Below are 15999 nucleotides of genomic sequence, written 5' to 3'. Positions count from 1 at the left end.
CATTTCTCACAGCCATTGTTACGGAGTGTTCCTCTCAGAACACACTGTGGCGGAGCATTTAACCCCAGCCTACTCTCTATTCTATCTAGTGATGGTCCCAGCCATCTGAAAGCTGTTTCCAGAGACCTCTATGCTGCCCTTGAAAAGCTGGGACCCATTTGAGCAAGAGCTGATGTTTTCCCAAGCCCCAAATGCTAAAGGGAACTGAAGAAAGAAGTAGCATGATCGATTCACAAGACCCACAGCCTGCACAATGTCTAACTAAAGTTCAACACCCATTTTACTACTCAGTTCTGTTTCTAGGGGAGATAAAAAAGAAAAACAATGTTCTCTAAAAATATTTCTCAATGTCAACCCCTTTTTCAGAATGACATCAGACATGGGAGGAAAGATGCTACCCGTTAATGCTGAAAGGCTGGGCAGGAAAAGTTTAGCCTCCTCTGAGTCATTTATACAATGGGAAGTACTGAATGAGAGTCTACTCACAGGCCATTAGTAGTGCTTGCCTAGAGATGAGTTGAGAAAGACTGAGAGGAAGAGCAGTGAGATTGATTAGTAATGTCTGCCCTGTGTGAGGAAGGAGGTAGACCTTACAAGTCTTGGGATTGATTGGTAATGTCTGCCCTGAGTGAGGAAGGAGGTAGTTCCTACAAGTATTATATTTAATTCCTCTACAAAAGCAAGAACCAAATCTTCATCTTTGCATTCACTTCAGAGCAAAGTGCCTGGGACTCAGTATGTTCTTAACACATGTTTAATGAACCCAAGAGTATTGTACAAAACAGAGTTTATTGAACACTTAGTATGTGCCAAGAAATCCTCTGTATACTTAATAGCCGGAAGCTATGTGTCCTTGCACCCAGTGCCATAGTTATTCCCGTTGTACAAAGGAAGGCAAAGGAGTCAAGGATGTGTACCTATCTGCTCAAGGCTGCACCCACGTAGCAGGTACCAGGAGAAGCAAGTGTAAATGTTCAGAAATCCTCCCTAAAGGGACTGGGAGGATAGCTCAGTGGGTAAAGTGCTTGCTATGCAAGCATGAGGACCTGAATTCAGATCCTCCACCCATACCCAGGAGTTGGGAATGGTAACAAACACAGATCTATCATCATTGCACCAGGGAGGCATGAGCCCAGTGCACACACACACGCAGACATATACATACATATGTGTGCACAGACACAGGCACACACACAAACAGACACACACATGTGCACACACAGACAAATACAGGCACAGACACACACAGACATAGACACAGACGCATACACACACATACACACATGTGCATCCACAGACACAGGCACAAGCACAGACACACAGAGACATGCAGACACACACTCACAGAGAGAGACACACACACATATGCACAGACAGACTCAGGCACAAGCACAGACACACACATGTACGTGCACACACACACACACACCAAGAGAGTACTTTCAATGTTATTAACAAAGGAGCTTCCTCTCCCTTGGGGATATCTGGAGATTTCTGAAGGCATTCTGGAGCTGTCACACAGCATGGGAGTTTGTTACTGGTTTAACATCCCATAATACCTAGGTGACACGCACTCAACAACTAAAGTACCCAGAGAATCATTTGCACCAAGGTTCAGACTCCTGATTGGAAGTTTCTATTACTGCCTGCCCTGAATAGAAGAAGCAAGCTCAGATGACAGTCACAGCGCAGTCGGGCACAGGACGAGTCATCTCAGGGTATGAGCATCTCCCATTAGCTCCCTGTGGCACTTAGTCCCCATCCGGCCCCTTTGCTCAGGACAGACACAATTAAGCTCCGGGGCTGGCTTTCACTTTGCAGGCTGGGCTTGTGGGGTGAGGAGGGAGGTTGAGGGGTGCATCCTGTCAACTGCATTAACCAGCAAAGCCTCATTAGTCTGGAGCCGTCACTCCCGGGGCTTGGCTTCATCTGTGGGCGTGAGACTCGAACTCCAAGAGCCTCGCTCTTGCTTCCTTTGTTTGGGTTTCATTAAACTTGCCAGTGCGAGCCTCAGAGCAAAGGGAGAAGGGGAAAGGGAAGAAAGAAAAAAAAAAAAAAGATTCCGGGAGAACGGAGGCCTTATCATAACAGGAAAGGCAAATAACATTTACGGCAATTAAACGGATCTAGAAACTTCTTCGTAACAACCAAAGCGTCTATTAAGATGTCTCCGTAGCTGGTGGAAGCTGCTTTTCCACCCCAATTTTCTGATAACAAGACAGAGTCTTGCTCAGCACTGCTGTCTTCATTCTCAAGGGAAGAATAATAGATGCCTGAGATATTTCCCTTGCCAGTGATGGGAAGGGGAAGTTGGGAGGAAGTCTGTCCTTATTCCTAGGTCGGGGTGTGGAAACTCTTTAAGAAACACTCTGGGGGCTGGTGAGATGGCTCAGTGGGTAAGAGCACCCGACTGCTCTTCCGAAGGTCCAGAGTTCAGGTCCAGAGTTCAACTCCCAGCAACCACATGGTGGCTCACAACCATCCGTAAGGAGATCTGGCGCCCTCTTCTGGAGTGTCTGAAGACAGCTACAGTGTACTTACATATAATAAATAAATAAATCTTTAAAAAAAAAAAAAAAAAAGAAACACTCTGAACGGAACAAGGGACACCATGCAGGAGCCCCCGGCCTTTGAGATCACTATGGAAATCAGAGAATCAAACAGAAGACCTCACTGAAGGATCTGACCTTAATAAAGTGTCGGCATTATATCCATTATATGCATTTTGGGTTTGGATTGGTTTGATTTGGTCAAGTTTTTGAGGCATTCTCAGGTAGCCCAGGCTGGCTTCAACCTTACTATGTAGCCGAGGCTAGCCTTGAATTCATACTACACCTGCTTCTACCTCCCAAGGGTTGGGACCACACACCTCCGAAGTGCAGGGATTACAGGCAAGTACCGCTGTGTCTGGCCCAGATGATATGTAAATTTGTTACAAAACTTTATTTTTTATTTATTTATTTTTTTTTTTTTAAGGTTTTTCGAGACAGGGTTTCTCTGTATAGCCCTGGCTGTCCTGGCACTCACTTTGTAGACCAGGCTGGCCTCGAACTCAGAAATCCGCCTGCCTCTGCCTCCTGAGTGCTGGGATTAAAGGCGTGCGCCACCACGCCCGGCTGTTACAAAACTTTAAACTCTGATCTGGAGAGTCTGAAATCAGGTGTGAGGGGAATAAAACAATGAGAGGTATGAGATATATCAGACAAAACTGGAAGGGAAGAAAGCAGAGGGAGAGAAAAATGAAAAGAAAAAAGAAGTAAGAAGAAAATTAGAAAAGAGAAATATAGTAAGTTGGGCATGGTGACACGGGGCTGTAACCCTAGCTACTGGAAAGTGAGGTCAAAGGTTCACAAGCTTAAGGCCAGCCTGGGCTAAGAGGAGAACTCAAGGCCAGCCTGGGCTAAGGAGAGAGCTCAAGGCCAGCCTGGGCTACAGAATGAGTCCAAGGCCAGCCTGGGCTAAGGTGTGAACTCAAGGCCAGTCTGGGCTAAGGAGAGAGCTCAAGGCCAGTCTATGCTAAGGTGTGAGCTCAAGGCCAGCCTGGGCTAAGGAGTGAGTTCAATGCCATCCTGGGCTAAGAAGAGAGCTCTAGGCCAGCCTAGGCTAAGGTGTGAGCTCAAGGCCAGCCTTGGTGACTTGGTAAGTGAAAGGGAAGAGGGGGGTTGGGAATGAGATCCAGTGATGGGTTTGCTTGGTGAATGGGAGATCCTGAGGGCTTCCCTAGTAACAAGGAAACTAGAAGGGGAGGGGAGAGGGAGTAAGGGGAGAGCAGGAGAGGGGAGGGGGGTTAGGGGAAGGAAATAACCAGATACTCTGGGTGAAAGTCACTATGTGTCCCGCACCACTGTAATCTTCCCCTGAGTCCATACACTATATGCACTATCCCACTGGAGCCACGTGTGACTGGGTATAGATGTTGGTGACCTTTCAGTCACAGTCTCTCCTTCCCTTTCGTTAGCAGGATACCAAGAAATCACCCCATTTGCCCAAGGGCAGATAAAGGCCAAGCTGAGTCACACAGCTAAGGCTCAACAAACAACAGCCCATTTTACTGGTGGGAACATTGAGGCTTCACCTGTCAATGCCTCCTACCTCTATCTGGGACGAGCAGAAGACACCATGAATTCCAACCCATTTTAAGTCCTGTCTCCAGAAACTGGGAAAGGAGAGAAAAAATATCCTTCCCTCTGGGTCAGGTTATATATGTACCTTGGTTTTGACCCCATGAGACTCATCACAGACTTCAGACCTTTCTGAGCTATGGGGTTAACCAATCAGATGTGGTTTTTAAGCTACTGGGTTTGTGGCGATCTGTTTGCAGCAATGATGCAAAACCCACACAACCCACTTCATGTGCCAAACGTGGCTTCGAGAATCTGGGATGTAATGAACAGCATAGTCAAGTTTTCTATGCTTAAGAGTCTCCTGTGGGAACTAGGAAATGACTGCACGGGAGAAAGCCTTCTGGGGAAACAGAACAGTCCAGACTTGGGGGTGGGGTTAAGGCAATGCGAACTTGGGTTTGAGCACTAGAATAGTTGTGGGCTTTTTTTTTTTTAAGGAATTTACGAGCTCCCTGGTGGCCAAGGTGAGTAGATCCTGCCTTTAATCCCAGCTTCATGGGGTGAGAACGGGAGAGCCCTAGAGCTGCACAGAGAACAGCCATCAGGGTGAGCTCTGGCCAAAGTGTGATCGACGCTGGTGCCCGACGACAGCTTCAACACAAATGGACAAAGGCAAGATGCTAACGGCATGTCCGTTTTACAGATGGCAAATCTGAGGCAGATCTAAGATGTGGGCCAGAAATGGTTCCCGAGGACCATCATAGCTGCTCCACAGGAGAGCTACGTGCAAAGCTCCGAGTGCTGGATTTGGAGCTGACACAGAGCCTTAACCACTGCGCATGTCCCAGACGATGACAGGCCTCCCTCAGCCTGTCTCTGCCCCTTCCTTCTACAGTGCTGTGGCAGAGTACCCAACAGGTTACATTTTATTCCACCTCCCGGTTCCGGGTTCTTAGTCAGCAGAAAGGAACAGGCCACACCGTGACCTTCAATGCTGCTCCTATTAACTCAAGGTCTCTTTAAACAGCAACCCCACCCTGGGATAAGCGCACCCCTGGGAAACTGTCCTCAGCTTACAAAGCACAGCCAACTTGCTCAGAGTCGCTCAGTCGCGCAGCTAGTGCTGAACGGAGTTCTGAAGTCGGTTCCTATAAATCTTAAGCCATGCCCCCTGTAGATGACAGTGTCCCCTTTCTGAGGCAGATGTGACAGTCATCTTAAGCACCATGCCTTCCTAGAGTCGACATGGATGAGAAGCAGAGTGTGGAGGCCTCTAAAGCCCTGCAGAGATGAGGAGGCAGGCCTAATCCGTCACCATTTCCATGGAGATAAAGACCTGAGCTTTAATGGGAACAGCCAGCATGCATTGAGCGCCTACTGTATGGAGGACCTAGGGTGAGTGATTTAGACTTGGGATTCCATTTAATCCCATGGTTGCACTTTAGGTGGGGATGGTGGGGTCTGAGCTAGGACAGTCAGGAGCTGGAGAGCCGGTATGGAAAAACTCAGAAATGACACAGGAGTTCCAAACTGTCTTTAAGCTTTCCTTTCGGGGGTGAGGGACAACTTAGCCTCATTCACGTTGACTAGAAAATTCTCTGAGCCCAAAGAGATCTGCACCTAATAAGACATAATCCATTAAACTTTCGATTTGAGGCCGCGGGCTAGGCACCAACCCAAGTCCCACGAATTTATCCAGGGTGTCCAGCCAGCAAGCTTTGATTAAAGCTGCCCATACCATTTGCACAGAGGGTGAGAACTCTATTAGCTTTAATATCCAATTCAAATATAATGTATATCAGATCTAAAAGCATTTTAATTATGTGCCGTCTCCAAAGGTTACAGCTCCGTGAAGCTTTGGGGCCAAGTGGGGTTTATTCACGGGCTTAGACCTAACTTTCTCCAGAGACAAATATAGTCCACTTTGTAAGCTTTAAACATCATCCTGAAATCTCTTAACGACTTCACAGGGGACCATGTGGTACCGGTCAGTGTGTTGATGAAGGTGGGTGTGATAACCACACTTCACAGATGGCAGGCTGATGACTTAGCTTGGTGGGTGAAGGCCTTTGTTACCCCAAGCCTGACCATTTGAACTCGACCCCTGGGACCACACAATGGAAGAAGAAAACAGACTCCCACAAGGCCCCCTCCAGCTGCTACACCGAGCCCCAGTACTCAAAATGAATCGTAGTCTATCAAAGAAAACTGGAAGCCAGCGCAGCAGTAAAGGTGCTTGCCACCAAGCTTGATAACCTGAGTTTAATTCCTACAAGGTAGGAGAGAAACACATGTGCTTACACACATGCAACAAATACCATAATTTTAAAAAGATTCACTGTTAGTTAGCTTGACTGAGTTTGGAATCATGTAGGAAGCTCCCTTGTGGGTGTGCCCCTGCGGGTGCTTCCAGAGAGGTTTAACTGAGGAAGGAAGACCTTCCCTGAATGTGGTCACACCATACCTAGGGCTCTGAGCCCCAGCATATCTCTCTCTCTCTCTCTCTCTCTCTCTCTCTCTCTCTGCTTCCTGACTGTCTGTGGATGTCATGTGACCAACGCCTCACGCTCTTGCCCCCATGTCTTCCCCACCTCGATGGGCTGTAGCTTCGAACCATCAGTTCCAGTAAACCTTTCCTTTCTGAAGCATCAGGTGTTTAGTCCCAGCTACGAGTCCCTGGTATGGTGGACTTTGGTCCCCCACTATCGAGTAAGCTCTGGGAGAAAGGGCTGACGGTGGTGCTCAGATGAGATTCAGGGCACCCTAACACACAGTGTGGGGCTACTTACAAGGATTTGAGGGGAACTCCTGAGGACTCCCTATGGCATTGAGGCCAAGTAACAGATAGTAGTAAATCCACCTGTCTAGGGCTGGGGGGAATCCTAACAAAAAAACCAACTTGACTCTGGTTTCCATCATGTGGGATGTCAGTCAGCCAGTGAGGTGGCTTGCTCACATCACCTAGAGAGCTGGGACATAAAATAGACCTGAGCTATCAACGGTCAACTCCTACCTCCCGAGACCTACTTCCTCCAGCCAGACCACCCTCCAAAAGATTGTACAACTTTCCAAAACAGCGCCACCAGCCGAGGAGGGGCTATCCAACCACACATCCAACCCCAACATTACATGAATGGAGGTGCTGAGGTCAAGCCAGTGACCATACTGTGGGGGTCTGGGCGGAGATCTGACCTAGAATACAAGGTTCCTGAGGAGACAGAAAACCTTCCAGGGGTTAGTCACCCAGTGCAACGTAGGAGGAAGAATGTGGAATTTTCCAGTAGGCAGATGTATGACCAACACTAGCTATATCATATACAAGCTGAGGGATCTCAGACCCATTTACCTCCCTGACTCTCTGTTTGGTCTCTTACAAAAAAAAGGAGGGGAGGAATCATAGATTGTCCTAATGGGGCTGTTAAAGGGATGGTGGGAGTCACAATTAGAGAGTTCACTCGACAAAGCGCCTGATAGATTGTTGCTGTTGGTCGGCAACATCCTATTCATCATTCCAGAACCCTGAGGCCAGTTAGAACACTGCAAGCTCTCTGCTCTCTGTGATTTAGGGCAGAGGTCCGTACATTCGACCCTTGAGTCTAATGAGGCCTGTTGTCCGGTTTGGTAAATACACTTTGATTGGCACCCAGCCACCCTCAGACACTGACGTGTTATCTGCGGCTGCCTTGCCACAAAATTGAGAGGCAATGACGGAGACAATGTAACTCACAGAGCCAAAAATAGTGATCAACTGGACTCTTATAGGAAAAGTTCAGGGATGACTAAGAGACTCATTTCCTTAGTCCACTAGATTTCTTCCTACCCTACCTCACCTCGGAGTCACTAGGCCTGGGTTCAAGACTCACTTCTGGTACTTGCTGGTGAGAACCTTTTGACAAATGATCAAACCAAAATATCTAGAAGTCCTTAGTGTCTCTCCTTTGGTCACTTAACCTAGAAGCTGCTGGACACAGGAAGAGTCACAACACTCTTAGCCAAAATGCTAACCCAGTGGGACTGAGCGAGGGTTCAGTCAGTAAAGTACTTGCAGCACAAGCATGAGGACCTGAGTTCAAGTCCCTGGCACCCATGTAAAAAAGTGTGTATCAGTATGTGTAGTGCTGGGGATGGGAGGTAGAGACAGAGAGACCCCTGAGGCTTACCGACCAGCCTGCCTAGCTGAATGGGCAAGCTCCAAACTTAGAGAAAGACCCTGTCTCAAAAAAAAAAAAAAGGTGGGGCACGACTGAGGAAGACGATACTAATCTCTGGCCTCCATATGAACATGCCTGTGCTTGCACATACATGAACATGTATGTATACACACATGCCACTGATACACAGATGCTATTTCTAGCCTGTGTCCCTCCATTTCTTTTCTCTCTTCCTCTTCTTGCCTTCTTTCCATCTTTCCCTTCATTTTCCAAGAAAGAGAGAGCCTCATGCAGCTCAAGATGGACTTGAACTCCTGACCCTCAGTTTCCACCTGCTGAGAGTGCTGGGATTACGGGTTTGTACCACCAAGCCCTGCTCAGCTTGTAGTTCTTCCTGCCCCCTGCAGTCCGCTGGGAGAATATTCCTTGAGACAATGACGGCTCTGATGGCAGGTCACTGCTGAAATCGAGTCAGCTTGCGGAACAGAGGAACAAGAAAATTAACTCCAACTGCAGCTGTCTGGCTTCATTAATGAGATTTTTCTAGTTGTTACTTTATCAAAGCAGAGAAAAGACCTTGAGGATATGTGAGCCAGAATCAGAGGCGGGTGGTGGTTACGGGGGAGAGCGGATGAAGGAGATGCCTCTGGGGAGTGTATCCAGGTGGAAAAGTACCCTGGGAAGACAGGTGAGCGTGGGAGGAGGGGGAGGAGGCGGCACTAGCAAAGGGTTGGTATAAAATGGGAGGGGCAGTGTGTGGGAGGGGGAAGTGGGAAAGTGAAGAGGGTGTGCCCAGAAGACATCACACAAGGGTCCCTATCCAAGATCTGTGTCACCTGTCCCCTCTATCCAGGTGTTGGCTACGGTCTTAGACTCTAGAGGACAACCTAGCAATGCTACCTTCCCAAGCCAAAATAATTGCCAATGGACATCTATACACTTTTCCATACACCCACAGCTGCTTACAGCTCTCACCCACACCTAAGAGAAACTTCCTATACTAGCAGAGAGAGCCGATGACAGAAATCCCACAATTGGTCAAAATGCAGAGACAATTTACCACAAGGCGTCTAAGCCCCCAGCCATAACATCTACCACACAACTCCTGCAGTTAAAGCTCAGGGGACATCAAGGAGGAGGGGACGGAAAGACGGCGTGAGCCTGAAGACGGGACACTGCTGGGAGATGGTGTCTTCTAGGTATGACAGAGGAGCTGTGCTCATATAATCCTAACAATAATGGTCACCCAAGCAAGATCTACACAGTGACAATGCCAAGTGATGTGCCAGTGTGGATGAGGGAAATCTTCTAAGCCTTCCCCTAGTGGAAGAGCTGCAGAAAATCAATGGCTGCAGAGAGAGAGAGAAAATTATTTTCTCCCCAGGCATGCACCCTCCTGAAAGATTATCCATTCCTGAGTGGTCAGCCCTAAACATGTCTACATATAAGCAACACTAAATGAACTCATTAGGTTGTATACATGCACACACATACACACAGACTCGACTTGCACAGTCACACACACACATACATACACACACCATACATACATCACACACACATACATAAGCACATGCATATGTGCCACATACACACATGAATGCACATATACACACACTCATATGCATATACATACACCATACACCACACACACAAACACATACCACAAGTAACTAAAGAAGAAAAAAGGTCATGAATTTGGGGGAACACATGAAAACTTGGACAGAGTAGGAGGCTGTTTAAAAACATATTGTTGAAAAAGTACTCGTGTTTTAAATTTTCAACAAAATTTAAAAGTTTAATTTAAAAATAGGATAAAGTGAAGCAACAAAGAGAGACATCTTTGGAATCTAGTAGGAAGGTCTTACTATATTAATTCTGATATTCTTCTCCTTTAAAAATGACTGTTGCCAGCCAGGCATGCCTTTAATCCAAGCACTCAGGAAGCAGAGGCGGGAGGGGGGGGGGTGTGAGGGGGGAAATCTCTGTGAGTTTGAGGCCAGCTTGGTCTACAGAGTGAGTTCCAGGACAGCTAGGGCTACACAAAGAAACCCTGTCTCAGAAAGGTCAAACCAAAACCAATACCAAAAAATGTTGCAACTGGTCTCTGAATCCCGACAGGTAATTTCCCCCACAATTCACTGTAAATCAGACTTGTAAACAGAGCAGTCGTCATTGCTCCATTGTGGAAATGATGGATGGGTGAATTTAAGATGTAAACAACTGGATGGGGAAGTGGCCAGAGGTGATGGAGACTGTGGGTAGGGAGGGTGGCCAGCAGCTCTCAGGAGTAAAAGGGAAAGTGAAATCATGGGGGGGGGGCTGAGGCCAAGGGGGCTGAGGTCATGGGGGGGCTGAAGTCTTGGGGGGGCTGAGGCCATGGGGGGCTGCTCCAAGGATTGGTGGGAATGGAGGGAGGTCTGTCTTCCCCAGAATCTGAAGACAGGCACATTTGGAAGCCTGCCTTTCATCTGCTCTTTCTCTTAAGTTTTTACTACTATGCTTTGAAAAGAAGGGGGCACGCCAAGATGTCAGACTCCTTCAGCGTAGTGAGATGACACAGTTACAACAGAAACAGATCTCAAAATATTAACATTGAGACATCTAGAATAATCCTGACAGTAACTGCCCTGTCTCTCTGTTGGGGGTCGGGGGGGGGGAGGAGCGCTTGTGTCCACAGGGAATTCATGGGCTGCGGAAGGATTGCTCACCTAGGGCCCAGGGGCCAGGGCTTTGCTTACTTAGCAAGGAGCTGGTGGCAAATGCCTTTTTCTGTTTGTGTACCCTTAGAATTTGGGACGATCCGAGGTCACTGTCCCAAAGACAGGCATCACTGTGGGTAGGTACTATAGTGACCCAGTGTGGCCACACGAAATAGGCAGCCCTTCCCCAGCCAGGTGACAGAGCTAACTAAATGAGGGTCACTTATTTCTATCCTAGCCTTTGCTGGCATTTCCCCAGAGTATATTCTCATCATAGCATGAAGCCGCAGTGTGTGTGTTTGTGGGGCACAGGGGTGCGTATAGGTATGTGAAGTGAGTATACACACATGCACATAGAGGCCTGAGGACAACCTTAGCTGTTGTTCCTCAGACGCCATCCAACTTTTTTTTTTTTTTAATTTGAGACAGGAACTGTCATTGCCTTGTAATTCATCCAGTAGGCCAGACTGGCTATCCGGCAAGCCCCTGAGGTCTGCCTTTCCCTGCCTCGCCAATGCTGGGATTTAAAACCACATCTGGCTTTAAAACTTCTTTTAAAAATCACATCCATTTACTGATTGTCTCTCTTAGGACCTCTATTGCTATGAAGAAACACCATGGCCATGGAAACTCTTAAAATGGAGTGCATCCAATCGGGGGGGGGGGGCTTGCTTGCAGTTTCAGTTCATTCTATTATTATGTCAGAGAGCATGGCAGCAAGCAGGCAGATGTGGCGCTTGAGCAATACCTGAGAGCTTTGTATCCTGATCAAAAGGAGAAGGCAGAGGGCCACTGGACCTGGTATGGATTTGTGAAACCTCAAAGCCCATCCCTATAGTAGAAAATAATTATAGTCTCAGCCTGGGGTTTCTACCCCGCCTTTGGTTATTGAGTTCTGAGAAGAAAGATACACTCATAGCCTTTATATTTACAATAAGCTTTAGGCAGCACAATAGCTGGGCAGCTGCCTACCCTCCATGCTGACAGAACCTATTCCCCTATTGATAACCCTGAATTATTACTTACTAATTACTATATTCCATCTGGGCTGCTCCTACCTCCAATTGGGCAGCCCTTTGGGCCACATTCTTTTGGCCCATGGTGGCTCTCTCCTCCCTCCTGCATAGTCCTCTCTGACCCAAGCCCTGGAAAACTCAACTCCACCTATGTCTCTTCTGCCCAGCTATTGGCTGTTGGCATCTTTATTTACCAATCGCAATTAACAGGGGCAGGGCCACTCATTGTCTTATGTGCAGACTCTCTTTAGGGTACCCAGTCTTGCATCCCCAAATTAGCATTCGAATACAAGCAGCATTGGGTCAACCCACTACACACATACACACACCCTCCACAGTGAGCTTCTAAGGCCACCCCTTCCAATCCTTCTAATCCTTCCAAACAGTTTACCAGCTGGGGACTAACCTACATAGATGAGCCTACAGAATCATTCACATTCAAGCTATCACACATATGTATCTATTTATTTGTTGGTGTTGGGGAGGGGGGCAGGTGTCAGGCACATCTATGGAAATCAGAGGATAACTTACAGAAGCCGGTTCCCTCCTTGTCACATGAGCTCTGGAGATGGGATTCAGGCTATTGATGTTGGTTGATGTAAGCATCTTTATCTACTTAGCCACCCAGCTTTTCTTTTCTAAAAACGTGAGTCCTGAGAGCCACGCTCAGGACCTCTTGCTTGTATGCTCAACATTTTACCACCAGAGCTACCTCCCCAACCCCTAATGCAGCGCCTACCTTTAAAGATACTATTCTCCTGGACTAGAGCCTTCTCCTCCCTTCTTACCAGCGCTTGCTCCAAGGTGTAGTCTTACACATAGCTTTTCCATGAAGCCTGCATGAACATACAGGGAGCCATCACCTCTCTGTGGTATTTAGTACACAACATCCCTTTGGGGTTCTTGGCTTGTCTTATGCATAGAGAGCCCAGGGTATACACCCATTTCCACCCTCTACTCTTGACCATGAACTCCTGAAGAAACAAAGTACCATTGAAGTCAGGGATCTTCAATGTTTCTGGGCAACATTTAGCTCTGTGCTGAGATGAACCACTAACCACAGAGTGTAACCCGGGCCTCCAACTGGCATCTTTGTCTCTTCCATTTGCTGAAGAACCAGGGCTCATCAGGAGTCCTATCTTCCACTGATCACCCCCAAATGCTGTACATATCTCCAGACCCATTTCCCCAGACCTACCCTATACTGGGGACTCCGCTAGAATGGCTGGGCATGGAGCACTCACCCCTCACCAGCTACAAAATGTAGATCACTGCTCCTGCCCCCACACCTCTGTCTGTGCTTCCCGGTCTACCTAACAGTAGGTTAGGAACTCGACACATCTCAGTCTCTCACAACTGTCCCCTGTGAGGGCCACCATAGATGAAATCACTTTCATATCTACATCCATTCCCATGACCCCACTGAGCAGGCTGTGTGGATTTGGTTATATAGATGAAGGCCCCTAAGCTAAACAGAGGAACAGAGCATAACTTAATGCAACCAGGGCCATTGTCTTGCTTCTGCACCCACAGTCTGGTAAAGTTACCCAGGCTCTCTGAACTGAGCTCAGTCCAGTGACAGTCCCCAACACAGGCCAGGTGTGCTGACATCTGGGCTTCCCCAAATTGCTAGCTACTGGAACCACCCAATGATAACCCAGGCTAACTTCATTTAGAGATCAGCAATTCTTGATCCAATTCAGCCCATGGCATGTTTTTATAAATAAAGTTGAACCATTCACCCAGGCCTACTGAACTGACTGGTCATAAGGCAGGCTGTGTAGCACTTAGGCCTGGGATAATCATTGTCTGACCCTTTGACAAACCCCGCCTGACTCTAATTGAATGGTACAAGTCTACATGTACATTGGTTACCTTTCTGACTCCGAGAACACATAACTGAAAGGGAAAAAACATAAAAGAACTGAAAGGTTTTTTTCGGCTTGTAGATTCAGAAGTTTGGGAAGGCAGGACAGAGGGACACTGCACTGGTTAGTTTTGTGTCAGTTTGACAAAGGATACAGTCGTCTAAAAGGAGGGAAGCCTCAGTTGAGAAGATGTCACCATAAGTTTGGGCTGTAGGCAAACCTATAGGGCATTTTCTTAATTACTGATTGATGGGGGAGGGCCCTGCCCATTGTAGGCGGGGCCATCCTTGGGCTGGTGCTCCTGGGTTCTATAAGAAAGCAGGATGAGCAAGCCATGGGGAGCAAGCCAGTAAGCAGCACCCTTAGTGGCCCCTGCATCAGCTCCTGCCCCCAGATTCCTGCTCTGCTTGAGTTCCTGCTCTGACTTCCTTCAGTGATGAACAGGGATGTGGAAGTGTGAGCTGAATGAACCCTTTCCTCCCAAGCTGCCTTTGACACTGGTGTTTATCATAGCTACAGAAACTCTGACTGATACAGGATTCATCTGTGGTGGTGGGGAAATGTGGTAGAGGCTGATTCATGTTGATAAAGCGGGACTGCTTAGAGTATGTGACTGGAACCAGGGATGGGACTATAACCTTCAAAGGCCCACCCCTAGGGACCTATTCCCCCAATTCCTCATGGTTCCACAGTATCCTATACTGTGTCATCATGTGCTGAATATCCCAGGTTCAAAGCTTAATACCAGCAATTCTAAAGTGCTGACCAGTTTGTGGGCTGCCGGCCTGAGTGTTCTATATTCGTTAGCCTAGTGAAGGCTTCCAACAGTCAAGTCTGTATCACTGGCCCCTGCCCCATATCCTTCATAAACAACTATGGCCATGACAGGCCCAGGGTCCTTACGTGTACTCATGGGAGAATGAGTGAGTGAATGAATGAATGAATGAATGAATAGTCCGCCTCCTGATGATTTCATTTTACAAATAGGAAAACTGACATTTGGGGAACCACTTAAGGACAACGACATTTTGACACTGACGCGACTTCGAATCTCCCCGATGGCACAACTTCACAGCTGAACACTCAGGGGTACCTGCTTGTGCATTCTCCTCAGAGAGAAGCAGGAGTGAGGAAGCATCCTGAAGACTCAGAGAGACACTGGGCAGGTGGATGGCACAAAGCCACCTCCTCGAACCATGTCCTTAACCCTAACCATGTCGGTGATAAATGGAAAGAGGCTGGCTTGCTCTGCCTGGCACGGGCTTAAATGAGGACAGAACAGGAGTTGACAGACAGAGGCCCAAACGGCCATCACCGCAGATGGACCTAAGAAGGGATAAAAGCAGCCAGCCTTGGGACCCCATCAGTTTCAATTGTAACCAGTTGTAGCTACAGTGGTAACAAAAGTGTCCAGTTAGAGTACGCAGGGAGAAGGAGACTCAGAGCCCCAGGCAGGATGTGCAAGTCAGATGGGGTGTTTGATCCAAAGTCTCTCCACCTCCAAGAGCCCCGCCTCTTTGTCCTTGGAGGCAGAGCTGGGTTGGTTTGAAGCATGGAGCAGGCCATCCAGACTGGCTCCATGCTGTCTGACCCTGTCATCTGCCCCATTTTGGACCTCTTTCTCTATAAAACATGGGGAAAGACTCTATCTCACAGTGTCCCCATGGGCTGGATACTGGACTATGAAGCGAGGTGACTGGCACAGAGTAGGTGTACAATAAAAGAACAGCTGCAACCGAGGTACCTATTGCCAGCTTTCCCCAAGCAGCCCCTCTTCCTGGCTGGAGGTGATAAGACATGGAAAAGGCTCTTGGGGAGGGAGGCCATGACTGGGGGAGTGGGGAGTTTGCATCTGTGAGTTATGGAGAGGACAGAGCTGTCTGAGTCTCCAACCATTTATCCCCCTCCTATCAGCCTGTCCTCGGAGCGTGTCCACAGCCCTGGCTCGCCTGGAGTGATGGATGAGGCCCGAGTTCCCCGCAAGATACTTCATCAATTACTCACACATTTATTGCCTTGAACTGAGTTTATGGAACTTAAATCAGACCCATTTGGAGTTGTCTGAGCTGAAAATTCTCCCCAGTGGAAATGTGACGTTTTAAATTATGCAGCCACCTTCTACTTAGCGTTTGGAGGAAGTTAATCGTCCATGGGACAAAAGGGCGGCTGAGACATTCCCCACACAGGCCCATTCCATG

At 47.9% G+C, this 15999-nt stretch overlaps 1 protein-coding gene across 1 annotated transcript in view; it reads right to left on the bottom strand.

The window, feature by feature from the left end:
• The window catches only part of Ksr2 (kinase suppressor of ras 2), a 372315-nt gene that overhangs the window by 108811 nt on the left and 247505 nt on the right, over positions 1 to 15999 (bottom strand).

Source organism: Mus caroli, unplaced genomic scaffold, assembly GCF_978045245.1.
Source record: "Mus caroli unplaced genomic scaffold, Mus_caroli_1 scaffold_4, whole genome shotgun sequence".
Taxonomy (NCBI): domain Eukaryota; kingdom Metazoa; phylum Chordata; class Mammalia; order Rodentia; family Muridae; genus Mus; species Mus caroli.
Note: the sequence above shows the minus strand (reverse complement) of the source record. Positions and strands in the feature narration are given on the sequence as shown.